Source organism: Leucopleurus acutus (genome assembly GCF_964270905.1).
Source record: "Leucopleurus acutus genome assembly, chromosome: 8".
Classification (NCBI taxonomy): Eukaryota; Metazoa; Chordata; class Mammalia; order Artiodactyla; family Delphinidae; genus Leucopleurus; species Leucopleurus acutus.
In genome coordinates, this window is record NC_139151.1 from 10116961 (window position 1) to 10133543 (window position 16583).

Genomic DNA, 16583 nt, shown 5'->3' on the forward strand with positions numbered 1-16583 from the left:
TCAATAGGGCTTCCCTGGTGGCGCAGTGGTTGAGAGTCCACCTGCCGATGCAGGGGACACGGGTTCATGCCCCGGTCCAGGAAGATCCCACATGCCACGAAGCGGCTGGGCCCGTGAGCCATGGCCGCTGAGCCTGCACGTCCGGAGCCTGTGCTCCGCAACTGGAGAGGCCACAACAGTGAGAGGCCTGCGTACCGCAAAAAAAAAAAAAGAACAGATCAATAACGGGTAAGGAGATTGAATCAATAATCAAAAACCTCCCAACAAAGAAAAGCCCAGGACCAAAAACTAGATGGTTTCACTGGTGAATTCTACTAAACATTTAAACAAGAATAAATGCCAAAACTTCTTAAACTCTTCCAAAAATGGAAGAAAGAACAGCTTTCAAACTCATTTTACAACCAGAATTACCTTCACACTAATGTCAGGTAAAGACAGTATAAGAAAAGAAAACTACAGGCCAATGTCTCTGATGAATATAGATGCAAAAATTCTCAATAGAATTTTAGCAAACCAATTCAACAGCACATTAAAAGATCATACACCATGATCAAGCGAGATTTAACCATGGGATGCAAGGATGGTTCAACATACACTAATCAATAAATGTGCTATACCAGATTAATAGAATGAAAGAGAAAAATCATATGATTATTTCACTAGATGCAGAGAAAGCATTTGACAAATTTCAACATCCTTTCATGATAAAAAAAAAGGGGGTGGATTGCAAAGGGAGATGAATATAGTTTTGGGGGTGAGGGAAATGCTCTAGATCTTGACCATGGTGGTCTTTACATGACTGTATTATTTTTGAAAGTCACTGAACTGTACTCTTAAAATGAGAGCATATTATTGTATCCAGATTATGCCACAATAAAACTGATTAAAAAGAGACTAAGAAGAGCCAGTCTGAACTGTGATCTTATATCCCCTGCCCCTTAAACATTTTCCATAAATAAAACAGATTTAGTTTTGCATTAAACAAGAACCTAGTAGTTTTAAAATTACTACAGAAGTTTGAATAAATGTGGGTTGTATAAAATGGAACGCAACTCAGCAATAAAAGGAGCAGACTGTTGATACATGCAACAACTGGGATGGACTTAAGGGCATCATGCTTAGTGAAAAAAGCCAATTTCAGAAGTTATATATTGTATAGTTTCATCCGTTGTCTTCCTAATGACCCAACTATAGGGATGAAGAACAGGTTAGTGGTTGCTGCAAGACAGATGAAGGTGGGAGGGGATAGGTGTCACTATAAAGAGGTAGTGTAAGGGGTTCCTTTATGTTAGTGGAAGAGTTCTGTATCATGATGGTGGTAGTTACATGAATCTACACAAGTGATGACATTACATAGATCTACACACACACACACACGCACACACACGCACACACATGACAGAAACACATACTGCATATAAAATTGCTCAAAGCTAAATAATGTCTGTAGTTTTGCTATTATACTACAGTTGTCAAAGATGTCACCATGGTAGGAAGCTGGGTAGATTTCAGGGGACTCTATCCATTATTTTTGAAATTTCCTGGGAATATATAATAATTTAAAATTTTTTTAAAACTTAGATTTTTTTCTCATAAGCATGATCATAAGCTAATACATACATAGGAATTTTAAAGTCATATTTCCTTGTAATAGAAGCTTATTTACAGTGATTTTTCTTATACATTTGATTTTAATCTATTAAAAGCATATTGATTCAGAACAATTCAAGGTAATTAAATTTCCGTGGAATAATTTCTGTAGTAAATAGTGTTTTATTAAACAATAATCTCTGAAATCAATTTAAAAGATTCTTTGGTTTATGTCTATAAAATTTGCATAAACACTGATTATTTAAAGAGACTCAACTCTTATAAAGGGCCATAATAAACTTTTCTGAAATGGTCATATATCTTTATGAACTCAAATTCTTGAAACTTATGTTACCTAGAGTTATAATTAGTGAATTTTCAATGACATTAATTATTTGCATCTTTATAAGAGACAGCAGAGGATCCTTTCTCCTATGCTCTGGGGAATGTATAGTCCCTGATGGGAAATTAACATTTACTGTAACAATTAGGGTGTAAACACAGACACATTTCTCCCCTGCAGAGCGTATCATGATGGGAAAGTCCTGGGGGACCCCTATACCTGAATTTCTAATCAGGTCCAAAAGAATTATAAGCCTTAAGCAAATGCTGTGTGCTCTATGACATTGTGGCTCAGATGTGAAGCCTGTGGTTTCCCTTCATGATCTCTTAGTAAATTTATAACCACAAGTTTGATGTAAATCATAAACTGACTCTTGGAACATTCATACTGTGAGATCTATGCTATGACTCTTTTCCAGGGAAGGAAGAAGATTCTGTGACTACATCTGCTCAGCTTTGATATCTCCAAGGCCAGTTCTTCTTTCAGGACAGCGGAGGTAAAACACGTATAAAGGGTCAGCACTGAGTTCCCTCAATGGATGGAGAGTGAGATAACCAAGTTTGTGTACTTGCTCACTCCCTCTGTTGCTGAAAAATGAGAACTATTTATATTGAATAACAAGAAACTCCAAAGTCTGAAGCTCTGACTCTACTGCCTGTATTGTTCACAGCATACACTCTGTGTTGACTCCATCTTCATTCTGGGAGCAGGAGAACTGTAGCAGTTCCAAGTGACAAATCCAGACAGCAACATCAGAAGAAATTTGTGTTTTCTTTCTAAAAATTTTTTATTGAAATGTATAAACAGAGGAAAGTTGATATATCATAATAAGTATACAGCTTGAAATGTTTTCACAAACTTAATAACTAACTTAATCAGCACTCAAATTAATATTTCTCATTCATGCCATCCTACAAAGCCTAGGAAAGCACATCCACCTTCCTTTATTCATTCGCTGTCCAGCTAGGATAGAGCAGAGGAGGAGAATGTGTGGAAACACTGGAATATATGGTTAAGTATAAAACTTAGGTTACGAAGGTTCACCTCAATACCTGTTATCAACTATTAACTTCCTGGATTCTTATAGTAAAGTATCTGAAAACCTTAGAGACTATGAGAGACTTCCTGGTAGCAGAATATCTGTATGGTCTCTTCCCTGTAGGGATCCTTTCTTTCTTGATGGTGAAAACAGGGGACCTGAGGTACCTAGTAGGGTAATGGAAACATGAGTAGGAACTAGGAAGTGATGAATCAGAGGAATAGGGGAGAGAAATGGGGATACATTCCCACCACTGAAGCCCATCAGCAAGTAGGCTTGTTCCTCAGCTACCCCATCCCTCTATCTTCTAGTAAGATAGAGCAGTTGTTTGTCATATGCAGTTCATGCAATGAAAGACAGTGATTTAAATGTTGAGGGGTGTGTACCTTCAGACCTTATGAAGCAAAGGAGGACTTATGTGATTTCTGCCAGTCTGAGTCTTTCTCGTAAAGCTCATATAAAAGAGAGTCTGTAAGGACAGAGCTGGGTTCCCTATTGATGGAGTTTTCTTCTATTCTCACAGATTTCCGAAGTTGAGAATGCTGGCTAGAAATGACTCCTTAGTGACTGAATTTATTCTTGCTGGATTAACAGACCGTCCAGAGCTCCAGCAGCCCTTCTCTTACCTGTTTCTAATGATCTACATTGTCACCATGGTGGGCAACCTGGGCTCGATCATTCTTATTGGTCTAAATTCTCACCTCCACACCCCTGTGTACTATTTAGTCTTCAACCATCCTTCATTGATCTCTGCTGCTCCTCTGTTTTCACCCCCCAGATACTGATGAACTTTGTATTCAGGAAGAATATCATCTCCTATGTTGGGCGCATGACTCAGCTGTTTTTCTTTCTCTTTTTTGTCATCTCTGAGTGCTATATGTTGACCTCAATGGCCTGTGATTGCTATGTGGCCATCTGTACTACAATGCTATATAAGGTCACCATGTTCCATAAGGTCTGTTTGGTGCTATCTTTGGCTGCGTATGTGATGGGGTTTACTGGAGCCTCTGCCCACACAGGGTGCATGCTTAGATGAACCTTCTGCAATGTTAATATCAACCATTACTTGTGTGACATCCTCCCACTCCTCCAAGTCTCTTGCACCAGCACTTATGTCAGTGAGGTGGTAGTTCTCATTGTTGTGGGTATTCATATCACAGTACCCAGTTTTACCATCCTAGTTTCTTACATCTTCATCCTTACTAGCATTCTTCATATCAAATCTGCTCAGGGAAGATCGAAAGCCTTCAGCATGTGTAGCTCCCACATCATTACTCTTTCTCTTTTTTTTTTTGGCTCAGCAGCATTCATGTACCTTAAATATTCTTCTCCTGGATCTATGGAGCAGGGAAGTTTCTTCTGTTTTTTATACTAATGTGGGACCCATGCTCAGTCCTCTGATTTAGTTTGAGGAACAAAGATGTCAGAGTTGCACTGAGAAAATCCCTCCCTGTTTAAAATCCAGAGGAGAAACATGTTCTAATTACAAACAACAATAATGTAAAGATATTCAATTTTTATTGTCTTCCAAGATGATATTTGTTCATAACTGTGTTTCTTCTACAGATTGTGTTATATGTGGTATAATAGACTTGTCTCATCACTTTCCTTATAGCTTGTCTAACTTTTCCTACTTATCTCTTGCACCTTGTACCAGTTTCCTAAATAACTAGTAGCATCTTTATAAGAGGAAAATATGAACTGATTTTTTTCATACTATCTTTGTCTCCTGGGCTATTCCTAATCTGGACAAATATGGTGAGTTTCATAAATACATAAAGTTAAAATTAGAGCTTGCTGTTCTAGACACAGAAGTGCCCAAACACTGCAGAATAATTGTCTTTTAAAACAATATTGTTCCTGGTATAGGAAGAAGAATTCAAAGAAATGTCTTCATTGCAAATTGCATATATAGCTTAAAGTAGGATCAGATCCTTCTGATATTATCATTTTGTTCTATTTTTCATACCACTTTTCCTTTTATTATTATTACTTTTCTTGTTCCCTTTGAAAATGGCCCAATCTGTTTTACATGCCACCTGCTTCTGAGAACCTCTATAAGGCAAATGCCTTTAATATTGAAGAGAATACATATAACACCACCATTTATTGCCAAATATGGCATTAAGAAAGGATGATTAGAAGAATAATACATATGTATCTCAGGATCCCAGTAAGCATAATGGGTGGTTTATTATAAAATTTGTGTTTATTACTCTCTAAAATGACACCAGATATTTTCAAAAAAGCACATGGTTTTACTGTCAATTTGTTTTTTATCACTTTAGGAAAATACTACACATGGTGTTAGGAGAAACATTTTAGCCATGTTTCACTTATCCAGTGAAGTATCATGAAAAAAGTTGTGTATTAATATAGTAAACCATATTCCTAGCAACATTTTTTGAACATACTTAAACCTCGTCTCACCAGTAAGGCCATAAATATATTTACCTAGATGCTTCTCCCTATAATTTCCCTATTTCTCCAATGCTTTTCCCATTCATATATTTAGAGTATCAAATATAGTGGTAGGTCAAAAATATTCTTGTTGAATTGGATTATCTTGTTTGAATAATAACAGTAATACATTTAATGTTATAAATAATAATTAATAAAATATAGTAATAAATGACAATAACAAAAAATAAGTCAGAAAGAACTTTAGGGTATAATTTCTTTTGAGGAGTAAAGTGTGGCAACCATAGAGAGGTGCTGCTAACTCCCTTTCAGTAGAGCCACCTGTGGGGAGCATCATTGACTGTCTATAGCCGATACTCCTTTGGATCCACCATAGTGTTCAGGCAGAGTCCATGCTTACTCTAAGATGGCCTCAGCCAATGGCTTAGCATGGTGGGTCATACCGGACCTGGCCAATTTCTGTGTAACGTGAATCTCTTCTGATAGGCAGTCTTTGTTTAGGGACTTCCTATCATCCTATTTGAGATTTTTTTGAACTGCACTGTGGTCTGAGGTTTTCCTACCCAATCCTTTCTTCTCTGTCTCCTTTCGTAGGTATCACACTTTCATCCTGGTCTGAAGGCTTTCTCACTGACTCCCACTCATTCCCATTTTATCCTTCACAGGCACTTACCATAATAAATGTCTTGGAAGTCTAATCATTTCTTAGCATCTGTTTCTTGGAGAACTCTAAAATGACATAGAGGACTTAACACTAACTGATTTTAAACCTTAGTTTTAGGATATGGTAATCAAGACAGATTGGTTTTGTTATAAATATAGATAAATCCATGGGACACAATAGAATATTCAGAAACAGATCCTCACTTATATAGTTGATTGATTTTTAACTGAGCAACTGTGTAAATCCGTAAGTAAAGAAAAATCATTCTAAGCAATTGATGCTGGAAATACTAACTACTCATGAGGAAAACAATGAACCTTGATCTCTACCTCACATCATACACAAAAATTAATTTTAAATAGATCAAAACTATACACATGAAACTTTAACATAAACCTTCTAGAAGAAAACATAGAAAAGTATGTTAGTGTAGGCACAGATTTCTTAAACATATTCTGGAAAGCACTAAATCTAAAAGAAAAAAAGAGAAAATGAGTTTCATTTAAATTAGAACACTCTGTTTATCAAAAAAATATTTATAGGCAAGACACAGACTGGAAGAATATATGCAAAACATATATTTGATAAAGGTATTGTATCCAGAATATATAACAAATTAATTAAAATGTATCTCAGTGATAAAAAGATCATATCATATATTGGCAAATGATTTGAAAGACACATCCCAAACGAACATATGTAAATAGCCAATAAGCACATGGAAATGTGCCTAACTTGGTAAACCCCCTTATGTATAGTGAATAGCTGGACAACAGCTCCTTAACAGCTGTAGTATCCTCCCTCACTTTATTGCCCAGACTTTGCCCCATGAGTGGCTCAAGCACTTGTCAGGCCTTCTTCTTGGTCTCCCTCCATGTTGGGCCTTGCACCCTCTTGGAGCCTCTATTGCAGAGGTCCAAGCACCAGCTGTGGGGCATCTCCAAACCCTCCATTAATCCAAGCACCAACCCTATAGAGCTTCTCCTCTTAGATTCTAGAATCTGGTTATGCTTCTTATTCTTTCTGTTTGTTCTATCAGTTCTGGGTAGCTATTTTTTATAGGTTATTAATCTTTATGTTTTCTCTGCTTCATCTTTTGCTCTTTCCTCCTTGCAATGTCTATATATCCAATTATCTTTTTTTTTTTTTTTTTTTTTTTTTTTTTTGCAGTACGTGGGCCTCTCACTGTTGTGGCCTCTCCTGTTGCGGAGCACAGGCTCCGGACACGCAGGCTCAGCGGCCATGGCTCACAGGCCCAGCCGCTCCGTGGCATGTGGGATCCTCCCGGACCAGGGCACGAACCCATGTCCCCTGCATTGGCAGGCGGACTCTCAACCACTGCGCCACCAGGGAAGCCCTGAAACAGGGAACACCTTTTATGTGATTTTGTTGGACTGACTTGCCCATCTCACAAGATATATCCTGTCTAATTAGCACATGCCAAACCCTGATGACAGTGATTAGTCAGAAATAGTCATTTGACTACAGTCTTTTCTGCCAAAATTATTTAAACAAACTTTTCTTCTTGTAGTTACTGAATTGCTAAGATTAAATCTAGGGATTCTAGTAGTCCTGTTTTCACTACATGGGGAGAGTTCATCTGAGGTTAAAATGCAGTAGAACCAAGCAGACAAAATGCGTGGAGAGAGACACGCCTCCACGAATGGTTGGCCCTGGCCAGCCAAATAAAAGGCCATGTATATTCATGACTTACCAGTTTCACACACTTTTTGGGATTATGTTGGTTTATGTAGGCAAAATATAGTTGCAGGCATGACACATGCCTTGTAGTCTGAATGTGATATCCAATTTCCCAGCACACTCTGCTGGCAGTATGAGTCAGTAAAATGCCTGGCTCGGTCTGTGAATCAGGTTGACTTTATATTCTTTTGATCAACATGGCAAAAATGATCATTTAAAATTATTAAAATCACAACTCATATAAAACTAAAATGATTAAAAATTCAATTGTAGTGTTTTAAAAATAACTATAATTATAGAATTTGAAGTAAAAATTATTTCAATATATCAAGCGTTTTTAAAACACCTTTAGGATATTTGGAAGTATTATGTCCATAACTTGATGAATTTCTTGAAGATGTGGGTAGATATGGCTTTATTATCCTTCTGTATATGCTGCATAAATACAATTTTAATTGGGAAAAATATTTGTTTTCTTCATGCGGAATCCCCAGATGAATTCACATTAAAGGCATCGAGCCTAGAGTATATCCTAGACAGATGCTCTCGGAAGGGTAAGAATAGAATGTGTCTGACGTGATGGCATATACCGTACTTTGGCCAGCGTCAAGAATGGTCAGCCAAGTGAAGCACTCACTGCTCTATTTCAACAGCCCAACCAAAAAGGCACTCCACCACCTGCTTACCAGCTACAGCAGCCACACGCAGAGGGTTCAGTGCCTGTGGTGGACCAGAGTCCCACAGGGATGCTGGGGGAGTCTGTTTCAGGTGCCCAGGAGCACAGTGCTTGGCCTGTGGTGGATGCCAGGCAAGGAGTCCTGATGTTCGCAGCTCCAGGCAGATGCCCTAGTCTCTGGCTGCCCATTTCATGTACTTCTGTCCATCTCCAGCCAATTTATCCTTTTCGTGGCATCTGAACTAGTTGAAGTGTGATTGCCCTAAGAATGCACAAGCCTTCTGCAAATTGGGTTTCTCTGTTATTTTGAAATATTTGAAATGAAAAAGCGAAATTAGTTCCAAATTTGTTGAACATTAAATTTGTCAGTAAAAAGAAAATAACTCACATTATTTAAATATGATTTCAACGGCAAAGTTTTAAATGGTGGTAAGAATGATCTAAACTCTACCACTGTGCATACAAAATTTCTCATTGATGATGATTATAAAAGAAATTAGAGATACAGTCATTAAAAATTCTTGCTCAAGAATTGCAAATAACTATTTCAAGCACAAAGCCTGTTAACAAAGAAATTATATTCCAGAAACAAGTACCAATTTTCATTTAGAATTATGAGTATATTTTATTTGGGAATGTTATTTAATCAAAAATGATAAATCTCATTTAAGAGATATTTTTGATGTTTGAATAATTTACATTATTATAGTAGGTAATGAATATACCAACTTTTCTGATTTTACCATCAAATATATCCTGAAAACTTCATAATACATACATTTTCAATTTAATAAATAATGCAAAATTTATGTAATCACAAACCAGTTCATAAAATAATATTGTAGAATATTTTATTCAGTATTTTTAGCTGTTTTGAGTGGGTGGTAGACCCAATAGCCTAGCCCAACAATACCAGAAATGACAGTTGTTAAATAGCTTATTTAGTCAACTTTGTTCTCAAATTAGATTAGGTGGTAAGGGGGCATTCACTGTATAGTGATACTTTAGGTGGATGTCTTCAGCTGTTATGTCTTCAAATATTTTTCTACCACTCCTCCTCTCTGCTGTCTGGGACTCCAATTACATATGAGGTTACTCCAATTACATAATATGATGTCTTAGGGCTCACTGATGCTCTGTTCATTCTTTTCTAGGCTTTTTTTGTTGTCTCTGGATATCATTTTGGTTACTTTCTATTGCTGTTCTTTAAGTTCACTCATCGTTTCTTCTGATGTGGTGTTAACTCCATTCAACACATTTATTTTTACATAAATTTTTTAGAATTATTTTAGATTTATAGAAGAATTGTTAATATAATACAGAGAGTTACTATATATTTCATATTTTGTTCCTCTTGCTATCTTACATTAGTGTGATACATATGTCACAGTTAGTGAACCAATATTGATAATTATTGTTAAAGTCCATACTTTATCCAAATTTTCTTAGTTTTTACCTAATGTCCCTTTTCTATCCTAGGATCCCATTCGGGATACCACATTGTGTTGATTAGTCATGTCTCATTGGGTTCCTCTTGGCTGTCACATTTTCTCAGACTTCCCATGTTTTGGATAACTTTGACAGTTTTGAAGAGTATTAGTCAGGTATTTTGTAGAATATCCCTCAATTGGGATTTCTAATGTTTTTCTCATGATTATTTTTGGATTCTGTATTTTTTTGGATTTGGTGTATTTTTCATTTCACACATTGTATTTTTCAGATCAAGGAAGTCAATATGGGCCTTGTCATGCCTTGACTTTTTTTTTCTTGAATATATAGAATATATTAATAACAGCTCTTTTTTTTCTTATCTGCTGATTTTAAAATATGTTATTTTCAGTATGTTTCTACAGATTGAGGTTTTTCCTCATTGTGGATTGAATTTTCCTGCTTTTTGCATGCCAAGTTTTAAGCTAGTTTTTAGTTGGATTTCCTGTTATTTTAAACATGAAATGTTGCCATATTTTTAAACTGAAATTACTCATTTGTAAATTTTTTATAAGAAAGATAAAAAGAGATTGAAGCTTGGCTGTCACTATTGGTGATAGAAACACAAACACACTGTAATAATTGGCAGGGCTCATGGAGCACAAGCTTAAATGGGAAGTGATTAATGTCCCAGTTGTATCTGATTATTTTTTTTCTCGGTTTTCTTTCTTTATGTCAACATCATTGAATTTCCCCAGGTTGGAGACATGGATTCAATATAAGTCAGAATATTCTTTATGGAAACACCCAAGCCCAATCCTGTGTAAGACTACTGACCCATCTGGTCCAGTATTAAGCCTCTAAGGTTGGTATGGAAAGGTGTGGATTGGCCTACGCATACTGATAGTAGATATTAGAGATGTGTTACAAAAACACAGACTAGTTTTCCATAGTAAGTCCTGAGAGATCTACTGAACAATATATTGTTTAAACTATTGAGCTGGATAAATTTTTACACAAATTTTCCTTATAAAGTTTTATAAAAACATTTCAAATTATATTTTATGAGGTCTAGTTTACATATAGTAAAATATACAAATATGAGGTCTACAGCTTGATGACTTTTTACCTAAGTATAAACTCATTTAATCACCACCCAGAAAAAGATACAGAACATTTCCATGACCCCAGAAATTTCCCTTATGTCACTTTCTAGTCAATAGACAAATCCCATACACCAGTTGAGGTAACCATTGCTCTCATTTCTATCACTTTAATTTTGCCTGTTATTTAAAATCTTATAAATAAAGTCATACTGTTTATACTCTTTTGAGTCTGCCATCTTCGTTCAACATAATGATTTTTGTATTTCAACCATACTGGTGCATGTATCAGAACATTGTTTTATGAGAAATATCTCACTGAATGTATTTTCTACAATTTCCTTATCTATTCTCTTATTGATGGAAATTTGGCTATTGAAATAAAACCTCAGTGAACATTCTTGTACAAGTATTTTTTCTGACATATGCACTAACTTCTCTGTATATGTGATAGCCGTGGAATGTCTGGATCAGATGCTACATATGGTGCAACTTTATTAGAAAATACCAATTTGTTTTCCAAAGTACCTATATAATTTTACTCTTCTAACAGCAGTGTATGAAAGTTCCAGGTGTTCCACATCCACATGTTCACTTGGTATAGACAGTTAGTAATTTTAGCCATTCTAGTGTGTATGCAGTGGTATCTCATTATAATTTTAATTTGCATTTTCCTTAGGACAAAGGATGTTGAGATACATTTTTTCAAATTTATTAATATTTGAGCCTGTATTGCTTCTTGGAATGATAACTTTAAACCGTTTTTAAATACATATTAAAAAAAAATAAATACAATTGTCTGTGTTCTCAGATGACATGATTGTCTCTGTAGACAGTCCCTCAAAATTGACAGCAACAACTACAAAACAAACGAACAAAAAAACCTCTTGGAACTAACAGGTAGCTAGAGGAAAGTCACAGGATACAAAGTTAACATACAAAGGTTAATAGCTTTCCTATATACCAAGCACTGGATGATTGGAATTTGTAATGAAAAACTCAATACTATTCATATTGTCACCCCACCCCTACCCTCCAAAAAGAAGAAATACTTAGTTATAAGTCTAACAAAATATATAAAGGATCTATATGTGGAAAACTACAAAACTCTAATAAAAGTAATAAAAAATCTAAATAAATGGAAAGATACTCCATGTTTGTGGATTAGAAGACTCAATTATGTTAAGATGTCAATTCTTCTTAACTTCATCTGTATTGTCAATGTGATCCCAATCAAAATCCCAGCAAGTTTTTGTGGATATAAACAAACTGATTCTAAAGTTTATATGGAAAGGGAAAAGACCCTAAATATCAAATACAATACTGAAGGAGAACAAAGTTGTAGGACAGATACTGTCCAACTTCAGGACTCACTATAAAACTACAGTAATCAAGTCAGTGTGGTAGTGATGAAAGAAAAGACAGTGGATCAGAAGAGAGAACCTGATGTTGACCGACAAAATATAGTCAACTGATCTTTGACAAAAGAGCAAAGGTAATCAATGGAATAATGGTAGTCTTCTTCACAAATGATGCTAGAAAAATCAGATGCCCATTTGCAAAAACATGAGTTTAGACACAGACTTTACACCTTTCAAAAACAAACAGGGCTTCCCTGGTTGTGCAGTGCTTGAGAATCTGCCTGCCAATACAGGGGACATGGGTCTGGGACGATCCCACATGCCGCAGAGCAACTAGGCCCGTGAGCCACAACTACTGAGCCTGCGCATCTGGAGCCTGAGCCCCACAACAAGAGAGGCCGCGATAGTGAGAGGCCCGCGCACCGCGATGAAGAGTGGCCCCCACTTGCTGCAACTAGAGAAAGCCCTCGCACAGAAACGAAGACCCAACACAGCCAAAAATAAAAATTAATTAATTAATTAATTTAAAAAAAAAGAGTAGAGGCTTCTTCCTTCAGCTCTACCATGCTGTTTATCCATTGAACTTCCAGTCAGAAGACCTGGGTTTACCTCAGGTTCTGTCACTAACAGTCAAATCTTGCATGGATCATTTCACTTCTACTGACCTTTGTTTAAAAAACAAAACAAACAAACAAAACCAGAATCAGGACCAGAATCTAGGACCCCACCCAAGATCTGCTGAATTAGATTTTGCCTTCCCATTTTCTTCCTGACACTTACAGATTTAACTTTCTTTCCATTATATATTTACATTTAAAAATATATTATTAGCCAGTGATTCCAGATGCTTGCAGCAGCTTAGCTCAGTGTGACATAATACTGCAAATTAAAATTCTATTTAGTTAAAAAAGGTTTACATTTTTTGCATCTTTTTGATAATATAGTATGGTATAAACTTAAATTACCACTGACATTGATAAATTAGAACATAACGGGCTTGAGTTACTTAAAAAGGAGCCAGGAATTAACAAAAGATACCACGGTATATCTCAGTGAAAAGGATCAGGCTACTGTGACCATCATGTAGGTAGAAGAAAGGAGGGTAATGGGTTAGTTTTGCAATGTAAGAATAAGCTCAGAGTATCTCTACACTCATTCTCTGCCTGTATTTACAGTGGTTGTGTTAAAAGTGAAAGAATGACCTTTAATTCTAATTTAGTACCTTGCTATAAACTTTTCTTGTAATGTGATTTGATGTAATATAAACTTAAAGGGAGTGTTTCTGGTTCTTGCATCACCTAAATAAGAGTTCTTAACATTTCCAGGAAATAAAATAGTTTTAATGAATCTCTAAGGTCCTCATCAAGGCTAAGCCCAAGAATGTCTGTCTTGTGAGACACATTTCAAGTTTGCCCTAAGGAATTTTTAGTCCCCTTGTAATTTCTAGGGGTCTGATGATAATAATTGGGACTCATTTTTGTAATGATTAGGTTTTCAACCATCCTACGTGTAAAACCCATATGAGGGATTTCCCACATGTATTTCTTGCCTCTCTGCTCTTTTTCTTTTTATTCTTTCTCATTGAGTTCACCTGATTCCATGGCTTTAACCTCTGTTGAAATGGTCCCCAAATCTTTTTCTCAGATTCTGGTCTTCCTCTTGAGCATGATTTAGCCTTATTTAGGTTGTATACTTCTACTTGCTTGTCCAGCTGGCAACTCAAGATCACCATGTTCAAAGCTGAATGCCTATTGTTTATGAATATTTCTATTCTTTCTGAATTCTCTCTGTTTGTAGTTAACACCATAATTTAACCAAGCACCTAGGCTAATATCTTTGGGATTTTTTTGGTCTACTTCTATCCCCTTTGTGAGAAGTTCTGATGACTCTTTCCTTTCAGTGTCTCTTGCATGTGTTTGTTTCTTGGAATTGCTCACAATAGCACTATTAATTCAGGGAATTTTTTATCATTCATTGACTATTGTAATAGCCTCTTGCGAGTCACCTTGCCTCCAGTCTCTCTTATGCCAGTCCATTCTGCCAGCCATTGCCATATTACTCTTTCTAAGCTTGCACTTAGATTATTTCAATCCTGTGTCAGAAAAGAAGTAAAAATGTCGAATGGTTCCTAATGGCCTCTCATAGTGAGCTGACCTTGATTTTGGCATTTGAAAACTTCCTGTATTGACCCAAATCTGCCTTTTGATCTGAGTCTAGGCAGTCAGGGAGAGACATTGAGACCTTTCTGAGAGTCTGTGGAAGTCCTCTTTGTGACATTCAGGGAGGATGGAAATTATATTCTTTTCTCTGAGCTTAGCAACTTTGATCTGAGTTTATGTTGCATTCAGCAGGGACCTTTCTGAGAGCTTGTGGAAGTCTGACAGTCTGGGAGGATGGAAGTTACTTTATTTCTCTGAGCTCAGTTAATCCAGCAGGATTGAGGTCCCCATGTAAAAGGGTGAGTGTTGAATTTTATCTGTCATGTTATTCTTCCAAACTTCATCTCAGAAAGCCAAGGACTCCCTGAAATGACACATCTTCTCTCTGCTGAGACAATCATTGATCATTAGGTGGGCCTGGTAAGCTATCAAAGCAGAAGTGGAGCAAAGATGCTGTAGTCATGAGTAGTCACAGGGTTACTGAATCTTATCCCTGTAGAACTTGCCCGTTAGTGTTTTTGATATATATTATCTTTAAAAATTCCCTCAGCCTTTACACAAAGGAGAAAACAAAGGCACACAGAGGGTTGGCTTGGGTTCATTCTCCTATTCTGGGTCTCAACCTCATTATAGTGGGATTGGGTGGAGAGAGCTGGGTACTCATTTTAATGTTACCCTTTGTCCTGTTCCCACAGATATGTCCTAGGGAAGAATGGCCCCAGGGAACAACTCTTCAGTGACTGAGTTTATCCTGCTGGGTTTAACACAACAGCCAGAACTCCAGCTGCCTCTCTTTTTCATTTTCCTAGGAATATATCTGGTCACCGTGGTGGGGAACACTGGCATGATTATTCTGATTGGTCTGAACCCTCACCTGCACACTCCCATGTACTACTTTCTCTTCAACTTTTCCTTCATTGATCTCTGCCACTCCTCTGTCATCACCCCTAAAATACTGATGAGTTTTGTAAACCAAAACGTCATCTCTTAAGCAGAGTGCATGGTTCAGCTTTGTTTCTTCTCCTTCTTTGTTATTGAAAAGTGCTGTATTTTGACGTCAATGGCCTATGATGGATATGTGGCTTTCTGTAAGCCCCTGCTTTACAAGGTCTCCATGTCCCATCAGGTCTGCCTCACGCAGATGGTGGGTGCATACGCGATGGGGCTTGTGGGTACCATGGCCCACACTGGGTGCATGCTGAGACTCCTTCTGTGATGGTAACATCATCGATCATTACATGTGTGTCATTCCTCCTCTCCTCCAGCTCTCCTGCGCAAGCACCTATATCAATGAGCTGGTGGTTTTCGTTGTGGTGGGTGTCAATGTCATAGTGCCCAGTCTCACCAACTCCATTTATTATACCTTGATCCTCTCCAACATCCTCTGCATCTGTTCTACAGCGGGTGGGTCCAAAGCCTTCAGTACCTGCAGCTCTCACATAATTCTGGTTTCTCTTTTCTTTGGATCATCAGCATTCATGTAACTGAAGCCTCTTCCTGCTGTGTCTCTGAATCGAGATAAAGTATCCACAGTTTTTTACACCATTGTGGGGCCAATGATGAATCTTTTCATTTACAGTATGAGGAACAAAGATGTCCAAGTTGCACTAAGACTTTGCGTAAAAGGGTGTTCTCCTGAATGAAATCTGTATTAGTTATTGATGCCAAATCCTCATAAGGGCAAACAACATATAAAGCTATGGAGATAATAGTAAGAAATCAAAAAAGAAATGTAAATGATTTAAAAGTGTAAATTAACTTAGTTATATAAATCACTTCTCAAGAAAATGTAAGAGGAGGATCAGCCGTTCACTTTCACCTTCTGATATTCCAATTATGCATATTTTTTCACTTTTGAAGTTGTTTCAGAGTTTTTGAATGTTCTGTTTTTCACTCTTTTTCTCTTTGGATTTGATTTTGGGAAGTTTCAATTGACTGATCTTCAAGCCACTGGTTCTTTTTCTAAACTGTGTTGGGTTTTGATGAGCACATAGAAGGAATGCTTCATTTATATTACTGTGCCTTTTATTTCTAGCATTTTCTTTTGATAGTTTTTGTTAGAGTTTCCATCTCTCTGTTTACCCATTGATTCTTACAC

General features: G+C 36.8%; 2 pseudogenes across 2 annotated transcripts; both read left to right on the forward strand.

Moving 5' to 3' along the window:
• Window positions 1-3511: 3511 nt before the first annotated feature.
• On the forward strand, window positions 3512-4455 carry LOC309965749 (olfactory receptor 8B3-like; annotated as a pseudogene). The gene has a single exon. The product of its transcript is annotated as an olfactory receptor 8B3-like (transcript).
• Window positions 4456-15197: 10742 nt separating this feature from the next.
• On the forward strand, window positions 15198-16124 carry LOC309965754 (olfactory receptor 8B3-like; annotated as a pseudogene). Its single transcript has one exon. The product of its transcript is annotated as an olfactory receptor 8B3-like (transcript).
• The last annotated feature ends 459 nt before the right edge of the window (window positions 16125-16583 follow it).